The sequence below is a fragment of the Argiope bruennichi genome, chromosome 11 (genome assembly GCF_947563725.1).
Source record: "Argiope bruennichi chromosome 11, qqArgBrue1.1, whole genome shotgun sequence".
Taxonomy (NCBI): domain Eukaryota; kingdom Metazoa; phylum Arthropoda; class Arachnida; order Araneae; family Araneidae; genus Argiope; species Argiope bruennichi.
This window is the reverse complement of record NC_079161.1, coordinates 93151318-93166488: the sequence shown is the minus strand read 5'-3', so window position 1 is coordinate 93166488 and position 15171 is coordinate 93151318. Positions and strand designations below refer to the sequence as shown.

General features: G+C 29.4%; 1 protein-coding gene across 1 annotated transcript in view; it reads right to left on the bottom strand.

Annotated features, from left to right (window-relative positions):
• LOC129956881 (uncharacterized) overlaps positions 1 to 776 on the bottom strand; it is a 58247-nt gene extending 57471 nt beyond the window's left edge. The window contains exon 1 of the mRNA XM_056068885.1: positions 692 to 776. The gene's annotated coding sequence lies outside the window, so the exon portion shown is untranslated. The remainder of the gene's footprint in view (positions 1 to 691) is intronic.
• Between the last annotated feature and the right edge of the window lie 14395 nt (positions 777 to 15171).

The window sequence follows — 15171 nt, the reverse complement described above, 5'->3', positions numbered from 1 at the left end:
AATTAATAAGTTTTATTCAAAAAAATTAAAATGATAAGGAAGCTAATTATTTAAATATTGATATAAATAGTTATGCAATAAAATTTCTGATTAATAAACACAATTTTACCATGCCCACTGTTCTTAAAAGAAATATAATTATATCTATGTCAATAAAATATTAAAAATTGTTTAATTGCTTTCAGTTAAGTTTAAAAAAATCAAGGAATTTGCACAATTAACAGCAACAAATCAGAGACAATCACATCATTTAAATTGAATATAAAAAATTCCCAAACTGAAAGGCATATTAGTAATAAATATAAATATTTGTAACAAATATTAAATTTAATTCATATAATTTAATTTAAAATTTTGATAATTTTAAATTCTTAATTGAATATAGAGGATATGAAAGTCTTTTCTGCATTAAAGGATATAAAACAGATGCAATATTAGAAAAATTTCACAAATAAAGAACAGCTGCTTCACTTTCTCATTGGAATTTTGAAATGTGGACATGCAAGATGCTTTTCTAATAACACAGCACACTTTAATTTCTTTTATTATTTTTATTTTAAATATTAATAATTAAATATTCAAAGCAGGTTCTGATAATATCACTAAATTAACATCTGGAAATTTTCTATCAGGATTCAATGTTATATCTGAATATGAAAAAGAAAAAGGAATGGGTGAAAAACAAACTTACATACTATTAGCAAGCTGAGAAAAACTCCTTCCAATCACATCTTACTTCAATTACTTTGATACACATTTTTCCGATTTCATTTTTGCTAAAAAACAAGCAAACAAAGAAGATATATTCAGTGTAAACTAGTAAAACCAATATGTTCAAAGTAAATTGCATTTTAATCATATCAGTTAATTTATTACTGAAAATCTTTGGTAAATTTAATCACATCAGATATATTAAAACAAAGATACATAAAAAAACTTCTATACATAGGAAATTTTCCAGAAATGAAATGTGCAGTACATCAAATGTAATTTCTCTAATAAAATTTATATACACATAATGCAGTCAATAATTCACATCTAATAAAGTAGATGATGTAGAAATGTAAAGAAGTTTAGTAGAAATGTGCTTCCCCAATTCTTACTAAATCAGAAATTCTTGAAAAACTGAATAGTTGCTAAAAAAAGAATTATTATTTTCTAGTAAGTCATATATCACTCTTAGTTCATGTTTCACTCAACCATCTTCTATTTCAAGTGAGATTTAAAAAAAAAAAATCTAGTTAATCTTTAGAATTTCATAGAAAAAAAGCCCTGTAAATAAAAACAAATGATGAAATTGTTTAACTTAATTAATAATGTAAGAAGAAAATTGAAATGAAAGCTCAAAATCAAATAAAAGTTTTGTTTCTGTCTTTTTTTTTTTTTTTTGTTATAAAATATTTTTAATTCACTGTAAGTAAATCGTTATATGAACAATTATTGAAATAAAATACTTGAATAACCTCTCGTTTTATGCCCAAGAAGAAAAAAAATGTAAATTGTTATAAATCGGAAAATGCTAAAAAATCATGAGTATGCATTTTTCAAGATCAAAATTTAATGTACTGAATTTTTACCTAGACCCATATGCATAATTTTTTCCCTTATTTTTCAAAAAGTTAAAGAAAAATGCTGAAATAAAGCAAGATAAAGGTTTATGTTTTAGTTAACTAAGCCAGTATTTGCCATTCCCAATACTGAATTATCAAATAAACAAATGACAGTGAGCATTTCAATTTAATTTCCGTCATTTGATTCACAAGGGCACTGTATTCAAATACAATCAAATTCAAATACTATATCATATAAAAATTAGAAAATCATTCAAGAGATTTTCTTTCCCACGTTTTTAAATTCATTGCTGAGTGATGTGATTGGTCCTTTCGTTAGTTGGCTATAAATTGACAAACCAATAATTCTGGCATAAAATACTATTTGCTCTGTCTATAGCTGTCTGTTGTTTTTCTTTTTGAGATTTGTTTGATACGTCAGGTGATGTCTTCCAATGCGATCCATTCAATGCATGGGCTGATTTCTGTTACTGATTTTGCGATCAAGTCCGCTTTTTCACTCCGTAATACTGTCGAATGCCCCGGGATCCATAGAAAAGTAATTTGTTGATTAATCTGAGATTTTTCCACAATTTTATGAATGATGGATCGGGATTTATAGGAATATTTTTGAAGTGCTCTAAGAACTGAAAGACTATCTGTAAGAAGAGGGAAAGTTTTCTTAGGAACGGAAAGATAATCCAGAACCTTGCAAATTGCAAGAGCTTGAGCTGTAAATATTGAGTTGATGTTGTAGATTAAAAAAGCAAATTGAGATAGATACGAAATGCCGGCGATTGAAGTTAATTTTTGCGAGTTAGATGCATCAGTTGCGATAAGAAACATATATTGTTTGAAGTCCATTTGTAGCGTTTCTTGAAAACTGCCATTAACAGCTGTGTGGGAAAGATTTGTTTTGTAAAGGGTATTTTGAATTAATAACACTGCAATTTTCTCTTGGAAGTTGTAAAAAATGTTGATCAAAAATAATGCGATTCCAATTAATGTTTAGATCAGAAAAAATTTTACCCAAAAAAATTTTGCCCTGTTGAATACGAGCAAGATTGAAATGTTCTAAATCTAATTTGTAGATGGCGGAGAAGAAACTGATAGAAATCTGCTTAATGAGAAATTGTAAGGATAAACGTTTGATTTTTTTCACTGAGAATTTCCTTATTGGAGATGTAAAAGAGAGTTTTATTTGGTGTCCACTGTGGAACACCAAGTGCAATGCAAAGTGCTTTGGTTTGAATAATATTACATGCTTTCATGTGAATTACTGCAAATTTGATGATAATTTGACTGGCGTAAAAAAAAATAAGCCGCAAATGCTATTGTCTGTGAGTGTGATTAAATCTTTTGTTCTTAGGCCATAATGTTTATATGCAAAATCCTTTAATGCATTGATTTTTTTAAAGTTTTATTTTTAATTTTATTGAAGATTGATCCTTTTTCATTTCTTTTTGAAAAAGGAATTCCGTGGAATGTAATTGAGTTTTTCACATTGGATGTTCGTTCCTGCTAGCCAGATATTTCGGTGGGTAAAATTAATTTTGTTTGAAAGAGCGGTTATGTAACTTTTCCCTACATTAACTGAAAGTTTCCAATACATACACCATTGATGAACATTTTCCATTGTTTTTTGTAATTTCTTAGTAATAAATTCCATAGACTGGTACGAGCAAAAAATAAATATGTCATCCGCAAAAATCAAACAATCAACTTCCTTTTCAAGAGTTTCAAAAAAATCCGATATAAAAGTTGCCCATAAGATTGGCGAGAGGACACTACCTTGTGCTAATCTTTTGTTTTTAATTCTTATGTCGGAGAGTGTTTGTCTCCATCGCACTTGGAACGTACGGTGAAAAAGGAATTGATGCAACCAAGCGCATATCTTCTTGCAGATGCCCAATTTCCAGCATTTATTTATCAATCCGTCAATTTAAAACGAATCATAAGCTTTTGCGATGTCGAGACAAATACCAATGAAATGTTTTTTACTCTCTCTTTGCATTTGAACTGCTGTAATATAATGAGTATGTGGCTGACCTATTGTCCTTGTATGGTAAAAAACCAAATTGTTTTGGATGAAGTTCTCTTTTTTTTTTCTTTGTAAGAAAGTCGGTAATTCTCTTACATAAGATACGTTCAAAGATTTTGAAAAAAAAACAGATGTTACAGCTATTGGCCTATATGATGTTATCTGGAGCTTATATTGATTTGGTTTTGGAATGGGAATAATAAGTGCATGTTTTGGGAACATATGTTGTGTTAAAATAATTGAAGGATGTAATAATTTACATTTTTGTTAAGTTTTTTGAAAAAGGATGCGGGAATATGGTCTGGAACTGGGGTTGTGGTTTTTAATTTTTTAATTCCGAATTGTAATTCTTCGATTTGTATTGCTCCGTTTCATTCGCTATCTTTATTGTCCATAAACTAGATTAGTAATGGTTCTTGAGAAATGGAATTGTTGGCACAAAATTATGCGAACATTTTACTTTTCACGAATTGGTTTGTGATAAAAGAATTGTTAACAGAAATAGTGTTGAAGGAGTTATTATCTTCATATTGCTGATTCAATTTTCTCAGGATAGAATAAAATAAACGAGGATTTCTTGCGCTATTGCATAATTTATCCCAAAATTTTTGTTTTGCTTGTTCACCATAAAATTTGAATCTGCGTGCGAATTTTTTGTGAAGAATCCAAAATTTAGTTTATATGCATCTTAATGCTTTCTTCCGATATATTATTTTAAGGTTATAAAGTTTGTGACAGGTTTCATCCCACCAGGCTCGGTATTGTTTATTATTCAAAGGTATTTTTCTAGTATTATTAGATATGATTTTTGAAATGTTTGATGAGAATGAGTTTAGGTTATGTATCTTCAAAAATGTTTTTCGATTGAAATAGAATATATTGTCATGTAATTTCTGTGAGGAACCTTTGTTTGTTGTGTAAAACTTTGCAGGTGGAAATTATGAGGAAACAGTCGCTATCAAAAGATGATTCAGCAACAGAACAATCTGAGCTACAGAAGAGTGATTTCGAACAAAAGGAAAGACCCAGAAGCGATTGGTTACCTGCAGGAGTAATGTATTTAAAGTGACAAAATTTGAATCCGTTAACCAATCGACAAAATTGTTGCCGAACCTGGAAGAAGTTATTGAGCCCCAAAAAGGATTATGTAAATTAAAGTCGCCAAAGATGAACGTTGGTTCGGAAAGTCAGTTAAAAAGTTTCCGAAAATTTCAATGTCAAAACCTGTAGGATTATAAATGTTAACTATACAAAAATTTAGAGAAGTTGTAATGAATTTAACGGTGAGGATTTCCGCGTCCGAATTTTGATGGAACCTCGGAAGTGATAACGTATGTATTCCGGCAAATGTTCAGGGATTCCAATTAAAAGGCCCCCTCCCAGTCTGTCTTCCCTGTGAGATCTAAAAAACCTTTTTTTATAGAAACGAATATCTTCTTCTGCATAAAGAAAAGTTTCTTGAAAAATTCAGAAATCTGAAATTGAGAAGGGGGGGTAATACCAAGCCGGATTTATTTATTCCTAATACTACGGCAATTCCACAGAACAAAACGCATCCTAACAGATTTAACCAACAGGAAAGAAAAAAAATCTGTAAACTATACAAGAGGTCAACCAAACAACGGGGTGACACACACACACAAAAAGAAAAAAAACCCAAGCATTTGCGAAAGATAAAACTGAAGCAGCGCTTTGCAAAAAAGAGAAACAAATAACAAGCAGTAAAAGCACAGAAAACAGCAAAAAGAAAACATAGCGCAAAAATAAATTATTAATCCGAAGATTCAGCAGGACCTCCAGCATCCCATTGCATGAGTTAACTAGTTGAACTAGCGAAATTCTTCGAAGCATAAAGTAAAGCTCTTTTCTTCCTGGATGGAGATTTAATTTTTTCACCTTTGTCGATCACATGAATTAACTGTTGCACCACAGACTCGACCGTCTTTTGAAATATTTCCAAAAGCGTATTGAAATGTTGCTCCATTTTTTTGTTGATGTTTTGAATGATGGATTCCATTTTGTCGTTTAAAGATTTTTCAAGGTCTATGGATTTCGTGTTCGATCTAGTAACAGTCGCATAAATTGTATTAGATGATGCATTAAATATGCATCGTGCTTCCCCCGTAGTGAGGTAGTTACGACATTTTAGATCCAAAATTTGTTGTTCTTTGGCGTACAAGGGACATGCTTTAGATGTTGCTGCATGAGAACCTTGACAATCAATGCATTTAATTGGGTTTTTGACAATTTCAGACATATTCTGTTCCACATAATTGGCAAACTTGGTCTTTCGAACATATCCTAGAAGGGTGTAGGAAACTGTAACATTTTGAACACTGTCTAGGCCGATCGAAAAAAGGTCGAGTTTTCTGGATTGTAAGCCAAAGTTTAACTGAATCTGGAAGGGAAGTACCCAGAATTGTTACGAGAATTGGAGAAGTTTGCTGAGTCGAATTTTGTTTGACAAAACGTCTCATGTCTCTGATTTCAATCTCATTAAACTTTCGCAGTTCGTCTGCAACTTCTTTGAGCGGAACTTATATGGGCATATCAATAAGCAGAAATCTAGAAGTAACTCCTTCCCAAATAACGTTTGAAGTAACCTTAGTATCGCTAATCTGTTCTAAGCTGAGAAGTTGTTTTGCGGATCCCGGATCCTTTGTAATAAAAATTAGTTCCCCTTGCCGGGAAAATCTCATGTTCGTGATATTTGAGTGCCTGTCGATATTTTGCTTTATGAAATTTTGCATCAGAATAGGGTTTGTGTGCGGTATTTGAGAAGGAGCATTCGCATTAGAAAAAATAACGTTAATTTCCTCGTAATGTTTCTGACCTAAATTTAGCACAAGGTCCTTGGCAAGTTTTTCATTCAAAAAATAAATATCAGTTATTTGAGGCATCTTGTTGAAAGGGAAAGATTCAGAATTCAGTTGAAAGGACTCATCACTAATGTCTTGCATAAAATGTAAAGGAACAATCTTACCTGGGACAAATTGATTTAAGCAGAGTAGAAATATGAGGAAATACAAAAAATAAAACCTTCTGTAAACGTGAGAAAAAAAACACCTTAATCTTAAACGTAACTTCGTTTTTTTGAAAAACTTAGCGATCTTTGAATTTTAAAATTCCAACAATATGTATAACGTCGACAACTAGTAAACAAAACAAACTTAGAGGCAGCTCCGATCATTTCTTCTGTGCTAATTTTCAGATGTGTTAAGTGTGAAGCGGCTCTTGTGCCACTGCCTTAGAAAATAGTTTTTAATTTTTTGCTCTCGGTGTGATGCAATCTTCTACTTCCGTTTTTGTATAAAGTTCCATTTAGTAATGATATTATTAGAAAAGAATATTAGTAAAAATGAATAATAAAAATTAAGTAATGTGCGTATTAAGTTTCCTGTACTAAACAATTCCAAATAATTGGTCAATTATTTACTGAAACAATTAAAAATATATTTTAAAAAAATAAATTTTTCTATGTTAATAATTATTGATATGATAATTTTTAATCATATCAATAATTTATAATATATTTTAAATACCTAGTAGGAGTCAGCGGTTTATTTCATAAGTTCTCTAGAACCATTTTTTCCTGTATGACTGACTCACTGCGTCAAATTTTTATATAATTTACTTTTTTATAAAACTCAATATTTTCTCTTCCTATCGAATTCAAACTGCGGTGTAAAACTAACGTCAATATTGGCAAAAGAAATAAAAGTTTTTAAAAAAAATTATTATCTGAATAAAGTACTGTAAGAAGAACGAAAAAAATTAGAGAAAGCAGTATTGCATTTTAACTTATCTTTTTATTAATTATTTTTATGAAATAGAAATCCTATATAAATATAATTCATTATTATCATCAATTTTATATTCTGCATATTATTGACGTTTTTATACCCATAAAAAAGAAGTATTAACTTTAGAATTATTACAAGATTGCCTAGAAATAACAGTTGGATTTTTTTTTTCTTGATTCCAGAAATTGGAGCCCATAGTACTCATAAGTTTTGTTTTAAGTTAATGCCCATCAGTGTGTTTAAAGATGAAACAGGAATTTAGTGAGTAGACAAAACTGAGAGAGAGGAAAGATTTAGAAAATTTTAAGTATCCAATTTTATTGCCAAGTACATATAAATGAGTTAAACTATTCATCCTAGAACATCATTTGATTTACAACATGTTGGACTTCATCCACTTTTAACCAATAATAAATGGAAGAAAAACAGTAAGATCAGCTATTTCTAGATGCATTGTTCGTAGGACACAGCGTGGAAGAAATGAGGACTATTTCTGTATCACTTCCAGAGAGCAGAATTAGAGAGGCGTCAATTTTTGAAGCCGTAAGAGTAGACTTAGCAGGCCCTCTTATTCTTAAAGATGGAACAAAGGCGTGATTTGTTTTGCATACCTGTGCTGTATTTAGAGCTTTTCATCTGGAATTGATAACTTCTCCATCTACGAATTGCTTAATTATAATTTTTCAAAGATTTGTTGACAGGCGTGGACATCCTCAAGTAATTTACAGCGATAGTCGCACGAACTTCAGAGGAGGTAGTAATCTTTTTAAAGCTATTGATTGGAATATGATTGAAGGTGAAGCAGCTAATAGAAGAATTACGTGGAAGTTCAATTCATCCATAGCTTGCCGGTGGAGTGGTTTCTGGGAACGTTCAATCCAAATCGTTTGGAAAATGCTAAGGAGAATCTTGAAGAATACCTCACAAATCCGATGTAAGTCCTAAACAAGTAATATCTATATATAAATATTTAAATCAATTCCTACTTAGGCCAACAAATTTTTTTATTTTTTATTCTAGGTACTTTTTATTATTTATCTATATCTTATATTATTTATGATCGAGTGTCGCGTCAGTAATCTCAGGGTTTGGCGACATCGTGAAGAATTTGGCGACCAAATAGAAGTTACTGGATTAATTAATTGATCCATGAAAAAAACTGTATTAACATCAATTGTCATCCACTACAAGTTTTAAAAAAATGTATTTGAACTTGGGTGGATGAATAAAAAGTATTTTATTAACGACTAAAAATTTGAACAAGATATATATATATATATATATATATATATATATATATATATATATATATATATATATATATATATATATATATATATACAAAAGTATTAGAATCAAGTTAATAGGGAAAAACAAAAAATCAAATAAAAATTAAACCAAAAAAATATAAAAAAAGAATCCGGCCTGAAGATTTTTTCAAGGGTCACCCTCAGGCAGGGATTCAAAGAAAGGGATTTTTTCTGTGAGGACATACAGACATTGTCTAATAATGATTCCTCGTGACCCGAAAATCCCCTGAAATTATGCTCAAGAGATATACCATTTTAACAGAAAGGAAATACAAAATAACAAATTAGAAGAAAATAACCACAACAAAGTAAAAATACAATAACAAAAATAACAATAAAAACAAAAACTAGCACAAAAATTAAAATTAAAAACGAAAAGGCCAGTACATACCATTAACAGTCAGGAAAACTTTAAACTATCGATTGTGATTCCCTGTTTTTAAAAAAATTAACGGTAAATTATGTAAACAGAGGTAGGCACCCAGCGCCATCTATTGAGTGATCCAATATGCAAGGTAAGTTCTATTTTTATTTAAGCCAAAGGATTAATCCCAAACCATACCTTGTTTAATCAAAAAATTGACATTACAGTAATTTCTAGGAAATTCATTTTTAATTAAATTTTTAAGGAGGATGTTTGATGCTTCAATATAAGAATTTTTATTATTGCAAACCCTTTTGATCCTGTTAACTTGTGAGAAAATTAGATTTTTGAAAATTTTAGAGTTTAGATTGGAATGGTAGTTACATAGTTTTGTTATTTTAAAGTTGAAATCATCCCTTTTATCGTATATACCAACTATTGTTTTATCATTAGCAATTTCGATTTTTAAATCCAGAAAGGTAGCCTCAAGTTGATTTTTATTTGTATCTTTTAGAATTAAATCTTTTGGATAGCAATTAGTAATAATATTAGTATTGTCGAAGTTAATCAAAAGTATGTCATCAATATATCTCCACCCGTTTATTAAATTATATTTAATTATTTTTTTCTCATAGTAATGCAGAAAAATATTAGCTAAAGCACTTGAGAAAGCTGTTCCCATTGGAATGCCCTTGACTTGTTTATAAAAATTAATACCATTAAACACGTAATTTTCAGTAATATTAAAATTACATAACTCAAGCCAGTTATTTTTAGGAATGATATTTTCATTTAAATATTCGTCATATATAAAAGTGCAGACCTTTATTAATTTTACATGAGGTAGATTAGTGTATAAATTTTCGAAATCAAAAGTATTAAGTTTATTAATGTTATCTTTAAGAAAATCCAATACTTCTTTGTTACTAGAAATAATAAAGTTGTCTTCATTTTTTATTTTGTCCAGGATAATTTTTAAGTATTTAAAGAAATGTTTACCCGTATAGTAATTATAACTGCCAGTGCTACAGGTTACGAATCTGAATTTTAATGGATTTTTATGAAATTTAACTGTTGGGAATAAATAAGGATAGTTAAGAGAGCAAGTCTTAGTTTTGGTTTTTTTTGCGAAAGCTAGCATTCTTTTATCTAATTCCTTTTTCCCGGTGTTCTTTAACATATAAGTTGCATTAGAGTTATATTCATTAATTAAAAGTTCTTTATAATAATATTTACCAATTACACAGAAATTATTTGCTGATTTATCTATTACTGTAATAACAAATTTTTCTTTAAAATTTTTTATTTCGTTTTTTAATGTTTTACTAAAATAAATCCCACGTTCTTTAGATCTGTCAAAATCAGTATTCATTTTTATTTTAATTTCCTTTAAAATTCTCACTTTCCATTCCCCGAAACCTTCCGCAGGCCAATGGTATTTTCTAGATAATTTGGCAATAAAAACATCCAAATCATTACCAATAGAAATCAAAATTTTGTTATGGTTTATATTTTCTCTTAATCTAAATTTTGTTCCTCTCCCCATCAAATCTCTTAAAGAGTTGGATTCAATAATTTTTAAATTATCTGTAATAATATGACCTTTATCAATATCTATAAAATCTTTATATTTTTCTTTGTTACAGTAAAAATCTGTTTTATTTATTTTATCTAAATTTTTGCTATAGTAATTATAATTACAAATTTTTTTTCTTTAAAGTTGAAGTGTAACTAAACGCTATTCATACAGTAGTTTTATCTGCAAGAGGAAAATATATATTATTATGTATAATTTTGGGTAATTTTAGATATTCGAAGTAAATATCCAAGAATTTAATCACACAGTATTCTTTGTAAACATTATTTTTATTATTAAAAAGTAAATCGTTTTTTCCAATGTTAAGTTTACATTTAATAAGATCTAGAATAATACATTTAGTGTACGAATTTTTAAACTCTAATTCCCCGATTTTATTATTTAAAAACCATTTCATTTTATTATTTCTAAGACCAAAAATGTATTTCCTAATTCTGTGCATGTTTTCACTATTGTGTTCCAGATTACAGTAATTTTGAAATTCCTCAAATATAATTTGAAAATTGCCTCCTTTCCCTTTACCTCTTTTAAATCTTTTAGAAAAGTTATCTTTATTTAGAAAATTTTTAAAGATGTTAAATTTGTTATATATATATATATATATATATATATATATATATATATATATATATTGTAGAGATATATAAGGAGAATGTGAATTAATAGTAGGAATTGAATGAAAAAGAAGATGTTGAACAGGAAAATAACCAGTTATCAAATACTTCCTGATAAACATCGATTTTGTGGCGATCTTTTTTTTTAAAAAACTTTTTTTTTTCACAAACAATCCGACGGGATTGTTTGTAAAAACGGAAGAAGATTTATAGTATGGATCTACTGAAAAGCAGACGAGCTCTGCTGCGTGCAGCTGTCGAATCCTGACGCGTAAGCCACTAAATGTCGAATATAGGGGACATTTCCCCAACGATGTATTTCTGCACTGTTCGTGAGCACATACCCTGCGCTCCTGTTTGCAAAAATAGATTCTACGCAATAAAAATCAGAAAACAGTTGTTTTTTTTACTAGTCATCCATTTATTTACATCGAAGCACTCACTTATTTTTATACAATTTTCGATAAGCCATTCCATATCACAGTTACGAATATTTCTTTAAGACAATGAAAATGATTTTCCTCACAAACTACTGATTTCACGAGAAACTCGCTGGATTTCCGCGTAGTCTTTAAAATAAATTTGCTCTGTATTTTCTCGTGAGCTATTCATCGCTCACACTATCTTGTGAACGTCTCTCTTTTCTGACTGCCAAGCAGAACAAGGAATCTTTTCTGCATAACTTTGAAGACAACCTTGACTGCGCTACCATCTGGTATTAGGAAGGGGAACTAACTAATCCCAAACAAACTGAAACCACAAATTTCAACACAGAAGTAAGCAAGGTAAATATGTTATTTACCTTACAACTTACTACTTGCTATAAACAACTTACTATGATATGGACAATTCATTTTTTTATGAATTTGATTTGTAAATTATTAGCTGAAAACCTGCTGTTGCTTGGCAGTAATAGGCATTTATGCATATTATTAACGTAAAAATGTATTTTGTGTAAATTATAATACTTATAATCATTTTATTACTTCGTACAACATGACTGACTGCTCTGGGTCAGTTATGTTTTCTAGAAGATGAAAAATATAACATTTTTATCCTTTCTTTAAGTTTTTTAGACACTTTCAAATTAAATACTTTAATTCAATAAAAAAATTCGCGAAGATAATAAATAAAAAAATTCAAAAGAAAAAAAAATAGTAGCAGAATAGGTCAGTGCCTTACTCTTACGCATTTTAAAATCGTCTTCTTTAAATTTCTACAAAATTTACAACTGAAGAAAAAAATTGCACAGAAATGAATTTAAAATTACTGAACATTTAAAATTCTGAATTTTAACGTATCAAAACACTGTTTGTATGTCACCAAAATTACATCTGGGAAGATGACTCATTTTCAGTTAATTATTAATTAATTAAGTAATATTTGTATTTTGAATAATTAACTGCATTTTTTTCTTGCCATAAACAATTAGTGTTTGAGTTTTGACTCCCTCCGGTGGAGAAAAGGGGAAATTCTGCTCCCCTAACCAGATCTATTTGAGACGCCGACGCGGCGACATGTACATACTCTCTCCCCCGTCTTTTGTGTTGTGATGTGTTTGTGTGGTAGCTTAGAAATGATTGTTTCCATATATATATATGTGAAAATAAACCTATGAATGTTTAAACTCCTGCTTCGTCATTAAGGGAATTGTCATGCACTGACTGAACAATTAGTATGCAAAGATTAGTTGAAATCAGCCAAGGCGTTTAGGAGAAGTGAGACACAAATGCATAGACACGACTTTCATTTATATAAAGATTGCCTTTTTGTCAAATTGCGCCATCAAAATGCTTTCTTATCTAAGATAGTATTATTAAACGGAATAAAAAATATAGATAGCAAACAACACTGCATGCGTAACTAAGTTATTGAACATTATATTGCAAAGTATTAAGTCGAATTCATTCAGTTTATACAATGTAGATATAAGATCATTAAATCAAAGTTGTGCGGAAAATCTAAGCGAGAGCAACCGTGACGTCACCGGAGGAACGATCCAATGATATTGCCCGATTTTCTTCAGTACATGAATTAAGAGTAGGGAATGGCCATATGCTCCCCGGAAACCTTCAAGGTGTTACATCCTTTCGGGTCATATTGGGGTAGACCACAGAGAAAGAGACCCAACGGTCTCACTTCGAAGTTTGGTAAACGATTGTAACGCCACCTCTGTTAATGTCTTTGTACAGGAACTAAACAAAAGCCGCGAATTTTCGAAACGAAAGTAAAACTCGCCGCCATTTTAAGCGTGTTGCTAAAATCTTGAAAATTCTCTTTTGATTCATTTTTTTTGCATTTGAAATTATTATTTTGCTTGGATTTATCTTGTTTTGTGAATTTTCCATTTTTATTTGTTTACAATTTTCTTCCTTGTGTACTGTGTTTTTTGAATGGATGCACACTCCGGACCTTGTGTGACTCCGGATAAATCACCGAAAAAATTCTCTGTGAGCAAATTTAGGTGTTATCTTTATTGTAGAAGATCAGAATCGAACACCTGGATTGATATTATTCAAGTTTTATTCTGATGAGAGCAACTATGTTTAATAATTGTTTTGAAATTAAATAAGAAAATAAATTTGAAAGAACTAGAATTACCTTATTTAGAGAACATGTGAAAATTCTATTTGTGTTATTCAATTACTCTCATATTTCGTAAATTTAATCATATAAAATAATATTTCAAGTTATATTTCATTGAATCTTAATTTTTTTTATTAATATGTTTTAATGGATTTAATGCTTTAAATGTGATGTGATGGCAGAATGTTTCCTATCTTTTATTGTAATTTTGCTAGTGGAATAGAGCTCTGAATTTGAATGTTTAATATTTTTCTCTGTGCTTGTATCAATATTGTAATTGTTAATAATATTTTCTAGATATAATAAATGGTTTTAAATAAATAATTGTAATTTTATATACAATAATGGTAATAAATAATAAATAAAAATGCCAATAATAAATAAAAATAAATCAATAATGGTAATTTTATAATCTCTTTATAAATCAGTTAAATAGGTTATATTGTGGGCATTTACATTTATAATAATTGTTTTCTTTTTCTTTATGGAATATTTTGCCTGTATAAAGTTTACATAAAAAAGAAAAAAACATATTGAAGTGTGTGGACTAAAGAAAATGAATGTAAAACTGGCAGCTCAGGTAAAGATATTCATAATATAATACTTTTGTCTTACTATTAATTCCAGCACACCTATTCTAAAACTTTCTATATCATCTCCTTTTGCCTTTCTTAAAAAAAAAAAAGATCCACAATCTGCAAGATTTCAACTCTTTACGTTTGCACAACGACACAATGTTGGAATTAAATATTGCCCATATCTTATATTGCTGGTCGTCAATAGCAATATTGACGACCAGCTTGTTTGCCAAGATTATTGACTTTTTAGGCTGTAAAACGATTCACATAGAATTCAAGCTTATACTTTTGAAAAATCCCCCTTGTTCTTTCATACGACTAAAAAATTTCAATTCAATTGAATCAGTTTCCTGCAAATTAAAAATTGTAATATTAAGACATAAAAGAATTGAAAATCTTACTATAAAGTAAATAAGTGGATAAGTTGATAAATGAGTTTTAAAAGCATTGTATCAAATTGAATTAAAAAATACTATTAAAATTAAGGAAGGAATCATACGGAAATCAAATTGACATAATTATATAGATGATTTTTTGAGTCTTAAGATAATAGAAAGACTTTTTTTATTAGGTAATTGTTTTGGAAGAAAACGAGTAACAATTTCGATAGTTTAGTCTTGGCGATTATCCATTTGGCGACGATTAAGCTTATTTCTGCTCTCGATTAAGTTTTCAGATTGACTCGAACTTCTTCATTTTTAAAAAATATTTTCCACCCCCCTTGTTGA